This window comes from Camelus bactrianus, chromosome 22 (assembly GCF_048773025.1).
Source record: "Camelus bactrianus isolate YW-2024 breed Bactrian camel chromosome 22, ASM4877302v1, whole genome shotgun sequence".
Lineage (NCBI taxonomy): Eukaryota > Metazoa > Chordata > Mammalia > Artiodactyla > Camelidae > Camelus > Camelus bactrianus.
In genome coordinates, this window is record NC_133560.1 from 27,411,817 (window position 1) to 27,425,170 (window position 13,354).

At 45.6% G+C, this 13,354-nt stretch overlaps 1 protein-coding gene across 1 annotated transcript in view; it reads right to left on the bottom strand.

Moving 5' to 3' along the window:
• The window catches only part of VAV1 (vav guanine nucleotide exchange factor 1), a 47,722-nt gene that overhangs the window by 24,062 nt on the left and 10,306 nt on the right, over positions 1-13,354 (bottom strand). The window lies entirely within an intron of this gene.

Sequence of the window (13,354 nt, forward strand, 5' to 3'; positions counted from 1 at the left end):
GGCAAATCCATAGAGACAGAAAGTAGGATGGTGGATACCAGGGGCTGGGGGAAGGGAATAGGGAGGTAGTGTTTAATGGGGACAGAATTTCTGTTGGAGATGATGAACAAGCTTTGGATATAGTTGTAATGGTGACACAACACTGTGAATGTATTCAACGCCACTGGAACAGTACACTTACAAATAGTTAACATGACAAATACTATTTTATTTATGTATTATTCATATATTTTCATAGGAATTTATATTTATATTATTTTGTTTATATATAATGATAAATATGTACAGTTCCACAATCTTAAAATTTTACCATTAATCATCTTAGAATATACCCTTCAGCAGCATTTAATACATTCACAATGTTTTGCACCATCACCCCATCTAGATCCAAGAGGAAGCCCTGCACCCATTAAGTGGTCACTTGGAAACCCCCCTCTCCTCTCCTTGGCAACCACTAGTCTGACTTCTGTCTCTATGCATTCATCTATGTGTATCAACTGATACTGGATACACAAAATGAGGTGTAGCCAAACAACGTTGTCCCCTCCACTGGGAATGCATCTTCCTGTGTTATGATCTGAATTGTGTCACCCCCAAAATACATGTGTTGACATCCTAAACCCCAGGACCTCAGGAGATGAGTGTGTTTGGAGATGGGGCCTTTAAAAGAGGTAAGTAAGTTGAAATGAGATCCTAAAGGTGAGCTTTCATCCAGTCTGACTGGTGTCTTTATAAGAAGAGATTAGGACACAGACACACACAGAGCGAAGACCACGTGGGGACACGGGGAGAAGCTGGCCGTCTGCAAGCCAAGGAGAGAGGCCTCAGAAGAAAACCCCTGCTGACGCCTGCAACTCAGACTTCCAGCCTCCACACCTACATGAGAACACATGCCTGTTGTTTAAGCCCCCCAGGTGTGTGGCGCTTTGTCAGGGCAGCCCAGGCAAACTCACTCACCCCAGTGTGCACAAGGCTCCTGGCCACCTTCTTCAGGTCTTTGCTCAAATGTCACCTTCTCCGTGAGGCCTCTCTGACCTCCCTATTTTCAACGCCACCCTCCTCCTTTGGCATTTTCCATCCCCTCCACCTGCACTTCACTTCTTTTCTTTACGGCCCATCTCCAGCCCTTAGAATGTCAGTTTCAGGAGGGCAGGGCCATCGCTTCACTTCTTAGTGGATACCCAGCATCTGGAACAGAGCCTCCATAGATACGTGTTGAATGGATGGATGGCAGCGAGGGCCCGGAAACCCGCATGTTTAACAAGCTCTCCAGGCGACGCCCAGGTAATTGCTCACGCCTACTCTGTGACTCTACAGATTGCAATATTTGCATTTAGGGGATGCCTCCTACACGTGGTTGGGCATTCAGACTTATTCCGTTCTCTTGATAACCCTGTGAGTTTTTAATGTCCATTTTACCTATGAAGACGCAGGCTCAGAGAGGAAAGGAAAGTTGCCCAAGATTATTAGCAGCAAGGGTGAAGTCTGTGGCATAGAAAACAAACTTACGGCCACCAGAGGGAAAAGGGTGGAGGAGGGATAAATTAGGAGTTTGGGATTAGCAGAAACAAACTATTGTATATAAAATAGGCAAGCAACAAGGACCTACTGTAGAGCACAGGGAACTATAGTCAATATCTTGTAATAATCTATAATGGAAAAGAACCTGAAAAAGAATATACAGATGTGTATGTGTGTGTGTATAACTGAATCACTTTGTTGTACACCAGAAACTAACACAACATTGTAAATCATCTATATTTCAATTTAAAAAAAAAGAGTAAGTCCATGGAGGAGTTGAAATTTAAAGCCAGGATGTTGTGAATCTAAAGCTGACTTTCTTGGCTGTAGCTTCACTTAATTGCCTCTTACGCAGTGAAAGCCAGCATTATTACAAGAAATTGAATGTAGTTCCCTGTGCTATGCAGTAGGACCTCATTGTTTATCTATTTTATATACAGTAGTGTGTATCTGTTAATCCCAAACTCCTAATTTATCCCTCCCCTGCCCTTTCCCCTTTGGTAATCATAGTTTGTTTTGTGTGTCTGTGAGTCTATTTTTGGTTTATGAATAAGATTTGCATCTTTTTTTTAGATTCCACGTATAAGTAATATCAGATGATATTTGTCTTTCTCTGTCTGATTTATTTCACTTAATATGATCATCTCTAGGTCCATCCATGTTGCTGCAAATGGTATTATTTCAATCTTTTTATGGCTAATGTTCACATACATATAACATTTCCTTTATCCAGTCACCTGTCAATGGACATTTAGGTTGTTTCCATGTCTTGGCTATCGTATATATATATATGTTTTTAATGTACATATTTTTAAAGAAAAAGTATATATATTTAGGGTTACGACAGGCCGATTTGATATACTTACTCATGGTGAAAGGATTACTACAGTAGGAGCTTATTAACATATCAATCCTTCCCGTAGTTGTCATGTTTCTGTGTGTGATGAAATCTACTCTCAGCATCTTTAGAGTGTTCAGTACAGTACCACTAAGTACCACCGTCATGCCTGTATCCTAGACCTCCAGACTGACTCATCTTACGTAGCTGCAAGTCTGTACCCTTTAACCGACATCTCCCCATCTTCCCACCACCACTCCCAGCCTCTGGTAACCATCTTTCTACTCACTACTTCTATGGGTTTCTCTCTCTCCCTCTCTCTCTCTCTCTCCCCCCCCCTCTCTCTCTCCATATATGTATACGGAATCCCTACAAAAATCTTGCAAGGTTATTACTATTATCATCATTTTACAGATAAAGAAACCGAGGCAGGGAGAGACAGCTGGAATGCGGACTCCGGCAGCTACATTTGTGAATCAATTCAATAGCCAGTGTTCATCATATCCATGTATCTCACTGCCATCTTCAGACTGTATCTTCTTTTCAAGTATTGCCACGTCCACAGCCTACCTGGGTTATTCTATGTGGATCAGGGACTTTCAGTTCACTCTAACATAAATAAATATTTCAGTATTTAAGAAGAGAACTTGACATCCTACTATCAAAGGAAACTAGGATCAAGTGCTAAGTAAATGGCAGCCAATGTAAAATAAATATGATGTGAACAGTGTTGTTGCATTCAAGTTAGATCCTGTTGCCTGCCCAAGGCCTGTTCTCTCTGTCAAAAAGAGATTAGCAACAGTTAGAGAAGCATAAAAGACACAGTAGCAATTCAATATCCACTGGTGATCAAAAGAAAAAGAGAGGGGAAAAAAGAATCCTTGACAAAGCAGAAATGGAAAGGAACTTCGGTAACCTAAGTGGATTTTCAAAAAACCTTAAACCTTGTTTTAAGGAAAAAGCAAAACATTATCCTCTAAAGTGAAATGTTGCAAAGATTTTCTTTGAAATCAGAACAAAGACAAGGGTGCCTGCTGTCCTTCCCTGTTACTACTGTACTGAAGACCCTAGCCTGCATTGCAAGACAAGACCAAGAAATAAAAGGAAAGAAAGAAATGAAAGAAATACCATGGTCACTTTTGCAGATGATATGATTGTCAACATAGAAAACCCAAAAGAATACACAAATAGATAACTGGAAGTAATAAAATAGTACTGTTACTGAAAACAAAACCAACGTACAAAGTTTACTGTGTGTCAGTAGATCAGCAACAATCAATCAGAAAAATGTGTGTGCGGTTTTTTGTTTTTTTTTTAAGATTAAATTTGGGAGATTTTAGAATAAGCAAAACTAACCTATGGTGATAGAAATCAAATCAGTGGTTGTTTCTGGGGTGGGGAGGGTGATGGAGATTGACTCAGAAAGGCCACAAGTCATGGAAAATTCTGTCTTGGTGAGGGTGTGGTGCGTAGCACAAGTGTATACATTTGCTAGAGCTGACTGAATGGTAAATTGAAGAACTGAGCATGACCCTGTATGTAAATTGGACTTTGATTTTAAAAGGATAGCATTTCCTGTAGCTTAAAAAATGTAAAACAAACAAAAAAGCTGATTAATATCTAATGTTTCTAACAAAAGAAGTACAAACCTTTTATGGAGTAAATTATAAATTTTATGGAAAGATATGAAAGAAGATCTAAGTAAATAGAGTGAAATATATACTCATTATAGAGACTCAGAGTTTTTAAAATGTCCGCCATCTCCAAAATTGAGTGATACATTCAACGTAATTTCAGTTAAAATCCCAAAATGATTTTTTATTGAACATCTTTAGTGTGAACATCACTAAACTCCAGAGCTTTCTCTCGAACCTACTATCTTCAACCCCTGGAGCCAGGAGGGGGATGCTGGTAAGGTAGGGAACAGGATGGAGAATAAACCCCAAAGTGCTCCTAATCCAGAAGGTTATGGGAAGACCTCCCTACTTGCTGTGTGTCTTTGGGCAAGTCACCTCTCCTCTCTGAACTTATTTCCTCACCTACAAAATGGACCATCATAATGTCTACTGTGTCATGTTGTTTTAAGTCAATAGAATAATGCATGGAAAGGGCTTGGCATGGTGTGAGCCCTCAATATCTGGAAATGATCACTGTCATCCTCACTACCATTCACATCACCATTATCACCATAATCATACCCATGGTTATCACCATCATTGCCATCATGATTAGCACATCATTATTATTATCACCACCACCATCACCATCATCGATATCACCTTCATAGTCACCATTATCGCCACCGTCATCATCTTCTTCTTCATCGTCATCACCATCAGTATTACCATCATAATCATCTTTAACACCACCATCATCACTATCTTCATCATCATCACCATCAACAACTTCATCGCCATCAACATCTTCATCACCATCAACATCATCAGCCCTATTACCATCATAATCACCAATATCACCATCACCACCACCATCACCATCACTATCACGGACGTCATCATCACTATCTTTATCTTAGTTCCAGCCAGAAAGCCCAAGAGCATTCACTGATTCATCAATTTTCAGACCTGGAAAAGACATCAGATGTCAACCAGTCTCCAATGTTCATCCCCCAGAGAGAGGAAAAAAACCCAGAGAGGGAGAAGAAGGACCTATTCAAAGTCACAAAGCAAACTGGGTATCTCTTACCAACTCCCAGGCCTTAGTTCTATTCCTGCTGCCTACCTGTGACAGAGGCCACTGGCCATCCAGCAGAATGCATGCTTTCTCTTCCAGAATATGGAATTGGTGCTGGAAATGTGGCTGCCCAGCCAAGGACTATATTTTCCATCCCTTGCAAGTGGGTGTGGCCATATGACTAGTTCTACTAGCCAGTGAGATGTGAGTATTTGCCTTGTGCATCATTTGGGGGGCAGCGTACTTAAGAAGTGGAATTGCCTTCTCCCTGTTACCTGCAAGCTGGACAGAAATGATGATGAGACTCTAAGGGATGGCAAAGCCGCAAATGGAAATAGTCCCTGAATCATCCCATGAAGAATAAACTCCCACCTGGTACCAGGAGGAACATCGGACTCTTATGTGAACAAGAAATAAATTTCTGTTGTGTTAAGTCACCGAAAAGGCTTATCTGTTACAGCAGCTAATGTTATCCTAATGCAATAGCCTTAAGGACCAGAGCCAACTGCCATCTGTCTGATCCTCAGAGGCCCCATGACTGCCTACTCTAGCTCTCTTTGCCAATTGTTCCACAAATTATACACATGGAAATAAACAAATTTCCATGGGCTGGAATCCAGGCTAAAAGTTCCTCTCACATCAGTCCAGTAAACTCCTACTCATTCTTCAAGTCCCATCCCCAAAACCTCTAGGAAGCCTCCCTTAATTTTTTTTGCCCAAGTGGAGTCCTCAGTCTCACTCTCCCACCCCAGGATAATGTCTCTCCCCAGCCCCAGGGCTGACCGCTAGGTCTGTGACCTGCTGTGTCCCCTCCACCAGGAGAAAGCAGGGCCCAGGTCTGGGTCACCTCTGGAGCCTGGACATGTGGTGACATGCAGTAGTGCCCAATGAGTGTTTATTGAATAAATAAACAACATGGGGGTAACTGGAGGAGAGTCTGGACCCCTTCCCTGCTCCAGGGTCGGGTTTTCAGAACAACAGCTGGAAACACTGCATTTTCAATACCATCAACTTCTTCATTTACAACCAGGGAAACAGATTCCTTCATTCACCAGTGGGCACTTCAAATTGGACAGGTTCAAGGCCGATGTCGTGGCCACTTTGAACTCACTCCCGCACCAGCCTCCTCTCCTCCATCGCTATCCAGTGACTCTCCTTAGGAAGCCAGGATGATTCTCACACACCCCAGGCTTCATAATCAAGTTAGATTAAGTTTATGGATTGTTTTCCCCAAACCAGCAATGCATCTAAGTGTTTTGCGTTCAGTTAATCCTTCACTTCCAGCAATCAGGGGGTCCTTTGGATGCACCATCCAAACTATGTCTCAACTTCCAGCCCTTCTCACCATTCCCACTCAAATCCTAGAGCAGCCACCACCATCTGTCACCTTTGTGACTGTAACAGCCCCCTCGGTGGTCTCCCTGGCTCATGTTTCACCCCTCCCAGCCCACCGCCACACAGTAGATCTGACCATGTCACCCTCCCTTTGAAACCTTGCCGTGGTTCCCCAACAACCTCAGGATGAAGTCCAGCCTCACCATGGCCTGCGAGATAATTCTGCAAGAACTGTCTCACTCTACCTCCCCTCCCTCAGCCCCAATCAGGTAAAAATGGTTGCCATACCCTAAATGCAACATATTTTACGTTTTCTTGCCTCTACGCCTTGTCCATGTTATCCCCTCTGCCTGAATGCCCCTTGTGGTGATTACAAATATTTTTCAACTCCTACCATCTAGAATTGCAGTCTGTTTCCCCACCTTCTGTGTCTGGGCTGGGCTTGTGGCTTGCTTTGGCCAAGAGAATGCAGCGGAAGTAGCACTGTATAAGTTTTGAGCTTATGAATGAATCCCCATTTGACAGATGGGACAACTGAAGTTCAGAAAGGAGCTAGCCCCTTCTGAGGCTACCCAGGTAGGAATGGGGAGCCAGATACCAGCTCTGGACCCAGAGGCCTTGCTCCTAACCTCTGCACCCCACTACCTCTTCAAACCATGCCAGGCTGCCTCATGGTGCCACATTGCGGGAGGCATAATGGGGAACTGAGCACGTGACAGGAACCACATGTACCACTCTCCAACCCAGCAGCCTTTGCGGGATCATAGGCTGACTCCAGACAGGGCTTGCAGGTCACCAGGGGCAACAGAACAGATGGCCCCATCTGGCCTGAGGGAGGAAGTTCCCTGCTGACCTCAGGGAGATCAGCTGAGCCTTAAGACTGCTTCCCCCTAGTCATGTGACACCTCAAAAGGGGACAGGAGGTATGACTCATCAGCCCTCCGGGTGGAGCAGGGCCGGCTAAAGAAAGGGGCTCCCTCCAACAGCAGTAGTGACTGGGGTTAGACCACTAGAAGGACTTCCTGGCAGCCTGAAGTGTGGGCGACGGTAAAGGACTAGAGGCCTTTTGAACAATATCGGAGGGGCATGTGAGAATATTTCCTCCCTATTGGGGGAGGGAGGCAACCCCTCAGCTCCCCTCCTCCTTTCACCAGAGTTGGGCTGGCACCTTGCCCATATGCAAATCAGCACCCAGACACTTCCCTTTTGCCTGCAGGTCCCCCATCATCACAGCCCCTGCCTAAGACAAAGAGAGAGCTGGAAAGGTTGGTTAGTTTGCCACCCTCTTTCAGGGAACCAGCGTGCAGGGACAGAAGCTCTTTTTGGTGGCGGAAAGAGGGGGATGGTGTGGGGGGGGGGTGGGAGCAGGAGAAGGAACCCAGAACTGAGCTGCATCAATCAGCTCCCCCACCCCCACCTCAGCCCCAGGGAGCTGGCCGGAAACAGGAAATACCTGTTACCAGTGCCTGCTGGGGAGACACAGAAAGAGGGGGCCCTCTGCATTCAGCCCTTGCAGCCCCTTAATCTTGGCGTTGCAAGACTTCATCTTGTAGGCCAGAGAGGGTGTGCATGCTGTGCACCCTTTTTGAAGCTCGCAAGCAGAGGTGCAGAGTATAAACTCCTCTTCCTGGACTTCAAAGCCCTCCCTGGGCCAGCCCATCTCTATCCTCTCCCCTCACCTCCCACCCAGCATGCACTCAGCATCTCACTGCCAGGCTCACCACCAGTCGAGGGGATCAGACAGGGTCTGACTTCCAGCCCAGCCACTGCAAGCTGAGGGATCTTGTATGGGTCATTGCACCTCCTGGTGTCTCTATTTCCTCATCATCACAGTGGGACTAAAACATACCAACCTAATCACTCTAGCCCCTGGCCCACCAGGCAGGATCGTACATTCAACAGCAAGCATGTATTGAGTGCCTACTGTGTGCCACACCCTGGGACCTGACAGTGACCAAGACAGACATATCCCTGTCCCCACAGAGCTTACAGTCCAGGGAGGAGGCAGACACTAAGCAGAGTCACACGAATAACTGATTGATTATAACTGTGGTGACTGACTACGTGAAAAACCAGCTCCCTGTGGGATCTGGTTAAGGAGGTGATGTGTCTGGTAAAGCCAAGACTAAGAGACAAAGAGGAACAAAGAGAAGGATTCCGGGAAACCCTCACACGCAGCCAGTGGGGCTGTCAAATGGCGCAACCACTTTGGGAAAACGCTTTGGCAGTTGCTTAAAAAGTTAGGCATGCTCCTTCCATATGACCTATTCCATGCTCAGGCGTTCACTCAAGGGAAATAAAGGTAAGTGTCCATGTGAATGTTCAGAGCAGCTTTATCTGTGACAACCAAAAAGTGGAGGCAACTCAAACATCAAAAGGACAGGAGAATGGATAAGCAAACTGCAGTATATCTGTGTGATGGAATACTACTCAGCCATAATAAGGAATAAAGAACTCAGCTCAATGGTAGAGCACATGCTTGGCATGCACGAGGTCCTGGGTTCAATCCCCAGTATCTGCATTAAATAAATAAATAAAAACAACAGGATGTCTGTTTAAAAAAAAAAAACTAAGACATGCAACAGTTCAATGAATCACAAAAAATTATGCTGAGTAAAAGAACCAGCCTCAAAGGCTACATATCATAAGACCCCATTTTCCATTTCTATAAAACTCTAGAAGGTACCTAGTAGGGAGGAACAAAGCTGACTCCATATTGGGTCTGTTTCTTTTACCTAAGCGTTTGACACAAGTTGCCTATAGCCTGAAACACACAAATAGCCCCTTCACAAGGCTCTGACCTTTGAAGGTATAACACTTTCCCATTCATATACAGATAAAAAGTTACAGAATAGAGAATAACTTTTGTCTTGTTGGAGGATAACGGGGACATCATGACCTGACTTACGTGGACAGATGCAAGAACAAAGGATTCTGGCACCAAGAAGTCTGCAACAACCAAACACACCTCCTCCCCGTTTTAGTGTAAATGAAGCCTAAATTCTAACTCAGGGGAAGATGGCTCTTTGGGATGCTGGTCCACCATCTTCTCAGTCTGCTGGCTTTCCAAACAGTCACTACTCCTTGCCCCAGCAATTCCTCTCTCGATTTACTGGCCTGTCATGCAGAAAGCAGTACGAATCTGGCTCAGTAACAGATGCAAATCAATCTATAGGGACCAAAGGCAGATCAGGTATTGTTTGGGGGTGGCAGATAGGGGTTAGGAGGGAGGGATTACAAAAGGGCAGGAGAAAATTTAGAGGTGACATGTCTGTTCACTCTCTTGATTGTGGGGCTGGTTTCACAGGTCACATATTCCAAATTTATCAAATTGTATATTTTAAATATGTCATTTCTTGTACGCTAATATAACTTTTGAAAAGCCAGAGGGAGACCAGATTCCTGCTGTGTCTTTCCCCTAAAACTAGGAGGTTTAGGGGAGATTTTAGGGAGTGAGAAAATGGGAAAAAAGGAATATTTTAAGCCACCATTCATCAATAATGCAAAATGTACTATCCTGTTGCATTTTCATCCCTACCTTTGATAAAACAAAATAAGTGAGAGACAAGTATATGATTTTTCTGTCCAAACAAATCTTTAACTTTAGAGTGTTGGGGCCGGGGAGGGGGTTGCTTCAGGTGAAGGGAACAGCATGCAAGGGGGTTCCAGTCATTCAGCCATCCCTTCATTGATTCAGAAAATATTTATTGAGCATCTGTTATGCTGTAGGTACTGGTCTAAGTGCTGTGAATACAGCCGTGAACAAGAGATTCACATCTTTACCCAAGTGAAACTGACATTCTGACAGAAAGAGACATTCAACAAATGTGTTATGTGAATATAGCTTGTTAGAAGGTGGTAAATATTAAGGAAGAAAATTAAGATTAGGGGATGGGGGGTGCCAGGGGAGTGCAATACTAAATGAAAGGGTCAGGAAAGGCTCATTTGAGTAAAGTCTTGAAGGAAGGAATGATCTAGGTGGGTGTCTGAAGGAAAAGCATTCCAGGCAGAGGGAACAGCCAGTGCAAAACAAAGGTCTTGAAGCTGGACACTGCGGTGCTTTGGCGGAAGAAGCTGGAGGTCAGTGTAGCTAGCGCAGAGTGAGAAAGGGGGAGTGGCAGGGAGTGAACCAAAGATGGTATCAGATGCTGAACTGCCAAAACGGGGGCTGTGTGAACGACATGGGGCAAGCGCACTCACAAGAGCATCCCACCAATTTGTCGTATCTCCCCGAGCCCCTGAGAGGGAAGCACAAAGGGCTGATGCCTTTTAAAGCATTTCTTCCAACTCCCCCTAGTCTTCTGCTCAATCACAGATCAGACTGAAGGCAACAGCCCCACATGCCTTGGGGTGCTCAGATGCTGCACCTATCTGGGCGTCAATCTGGGTGCCCCAGGCAGACAAGCATCCCAAGACAGCCATCCCAAGGCAGAGGTCGGGAAGCTGCTCTTTGAGGAGCTATGAAGGGGCTGAGGGTTTTCTGCCTGGACTAGAGGCGACTTGGAGGAAGCCAGGGATGTAATCACAGGCAGAAGATCTCTGACGGGCTGTCTGGAGGAAGGACGATTAGCTGTGTGCTGTGGCCTGTGGCAAGGAGGGTCCTAAGAAAGAGAAGATCTGGGTTTGATCTGAACGGTAAAGCCAGCAGAGCGATTAAAGCTGAGGAGGACCCTGCCACGGGAAATAAAACCATTGCATATCATCAATTCTCAGGCAAACAGCAGTCACAGCAGCTCTCTTTAACTGAGATGATACACTGAGTTCAAAGAGGCAGTCACTTGCTCCAAGTCTGTGAGGGTTATTAGCCTGCTTGCTCTCAGGTCTTCTCCCTGCCTCTCCTTTTGCTTTGCTCTGTATCGAAGGGAACTACATTTCCCAGGTGCCTTTGCACCCTGGCTTCCGGGTAGTTTCAGCCAATGAGAGGCCCAGGCAGGAGATCAGAGGGCGGGAGGAAGAGAGAAGCCAGGGTACTTCTCCCTCTTCTGCTCGGCCTCTCCGCCAGCAAATATAACTGCTCTGTGTTCTTAGCTCCCAGAAGTCAGCGCTTGCCCAGAGATCTAGCTCCCTTTAAATGGTTCTGGTCCCTGGGCCCTGGTCACACCACCTCCTCCTATTGTTTCTCCAGCCTAGTGGCTAATCTCTGGGTAGCCTTAGTGTCACCCAGCTGTCTTCTCAGCAACTCCATCATCCGCTAACCAATTCCCTGAATTAAATTCTCTCTGTTTGAAAGACCTAAGATGATTTCTATTTTCTGGGCTGAACCCTGACCAGGGGAACCAAAAATTTAAATCCAAGACTATCTTCATAACCACTTGAAAAGCTCATATGCCCTGCCTACCCCAAAGAGGCAATATCCCTATAGGTTTTGTGGACTGGCCACTTGGGTTCAAATCCCAGGATAGCTCCTTATTCAACTAGGCATTATTCACTGGGTTACTAAACTTTCCATGTTTCTTTTTCCTCATCTGTGAAATTAGGATAATATCAGGTAATAGGTTGGGCTTTCCAAAGATGGCTATAAAAATATTATCTATTCAGGATGCCCTTCTGCAGTGTGACTTGTTACACCCCTTGAGTTTGATTCCCCTCCCCTTGAATCTAGGCTGGTCTTAGGGACTTGCTTGTCCCTGAGAATGCAGTCAGGTGGCACCGTATGATTTCTAAGTAGGTCAGAAAAAACCCTCCATCTTCCGCTTTGGTCTCTTGAGAAACACTTGCTCTCTCTTTCTCTCTCTCCACACTCCTTCTCCAAAAGCCAGTAACCATGTTGGGAGGGAGCCCAAGCCACATGGAGAGGTTCCCGGCTGGTGCTCCAGGCAGTAGCCTCAAATCATCCCAGTCCAGGCACCCCACAGGCGAGTAAAGAATCCTCCAGGTGATTCCAGCCCCCAGACATTCCAGGTTTCTCATCACGGAGCTGGCAAACCGTCATCACCGTGGCCTGCCTGAATTCCAAACTCACAGAACCTGTGAGGAGGACAACGCAGTGGTCATCTTGCATCGCTGAGTCGGGGCCAGTTTGCTTCACGGTTAACAGATCACCAAAACACGAAGGTACCTACTCCATGGATTTGCTGAGAAAATCAAATGAGTTCATAAGTAAGTATTTAGAACAGCTCTTGCAGGTAGGAAGTGCTCAATAAATGGGCCCTCTTTCTGTTGTTATTCATTATGCTCTCTGAATCAGTTCCCACCTGTGTCACTAACACTGCTCTTTTCAAAGTATCAAGACCTGGATGTGGATGCACTTTCCTCTTTGGGCCTCTTGGCATTACGCCCTTCTGGCTTTCCTCCCAGGTCACTGGATTTCCTTCTGAAATCTTTGCTGTTTCTTTTTCCTCTCCTTAATCTCTCTAAGCTGTTGCACCCTAGGGCCCAACCCTCAGACTCCTTTTCTTCTCTCTTCCCTCCCAGAATGATTTCATCCACGCCCACGGAGGTATTTACCCATCACTCACAGCTACTGTCCGCAGCACTTCGCAACGTTATGGCTGTTAACTCATTTAATTCTGTCACAGCCCTATAAGGTAGGCACTATCCTTATCTCCATTTGAAAGAGGGGAAATTGAGTCACGGATAGGTTTAGCAACTCATCCAAGATCCCACGGTCATGACTGGCCCCCAGACCCCCAGGCAACTGGAGTCCACTGTCCTCAAACAGGGGGAACTTTGGGCAAGAGCTGTTTTCAGGGAGCCGAGACCACCGAGGAGGTGTATCTGCCACTGGAGAGGCAGAGCAAGAGAGGGAGAAATACCCTGGCTTCTCTCTTCCTCCAGCGGCTGGTCTGCTTCTTGCACCTCCCATTGGCTGAAACTACCTGGAGGCCAGGTTGCAAGGGCACTTGGGAAATGTAGTTCCCTTTCTCAGCCTCAGCACTACTGATAGTTGGGCAGCTATCCTGGGCATGAGAGGACACTCAGCAGCAGCCCTGGGCTCTACGCACTTGATGCCAGGAGCACACCACC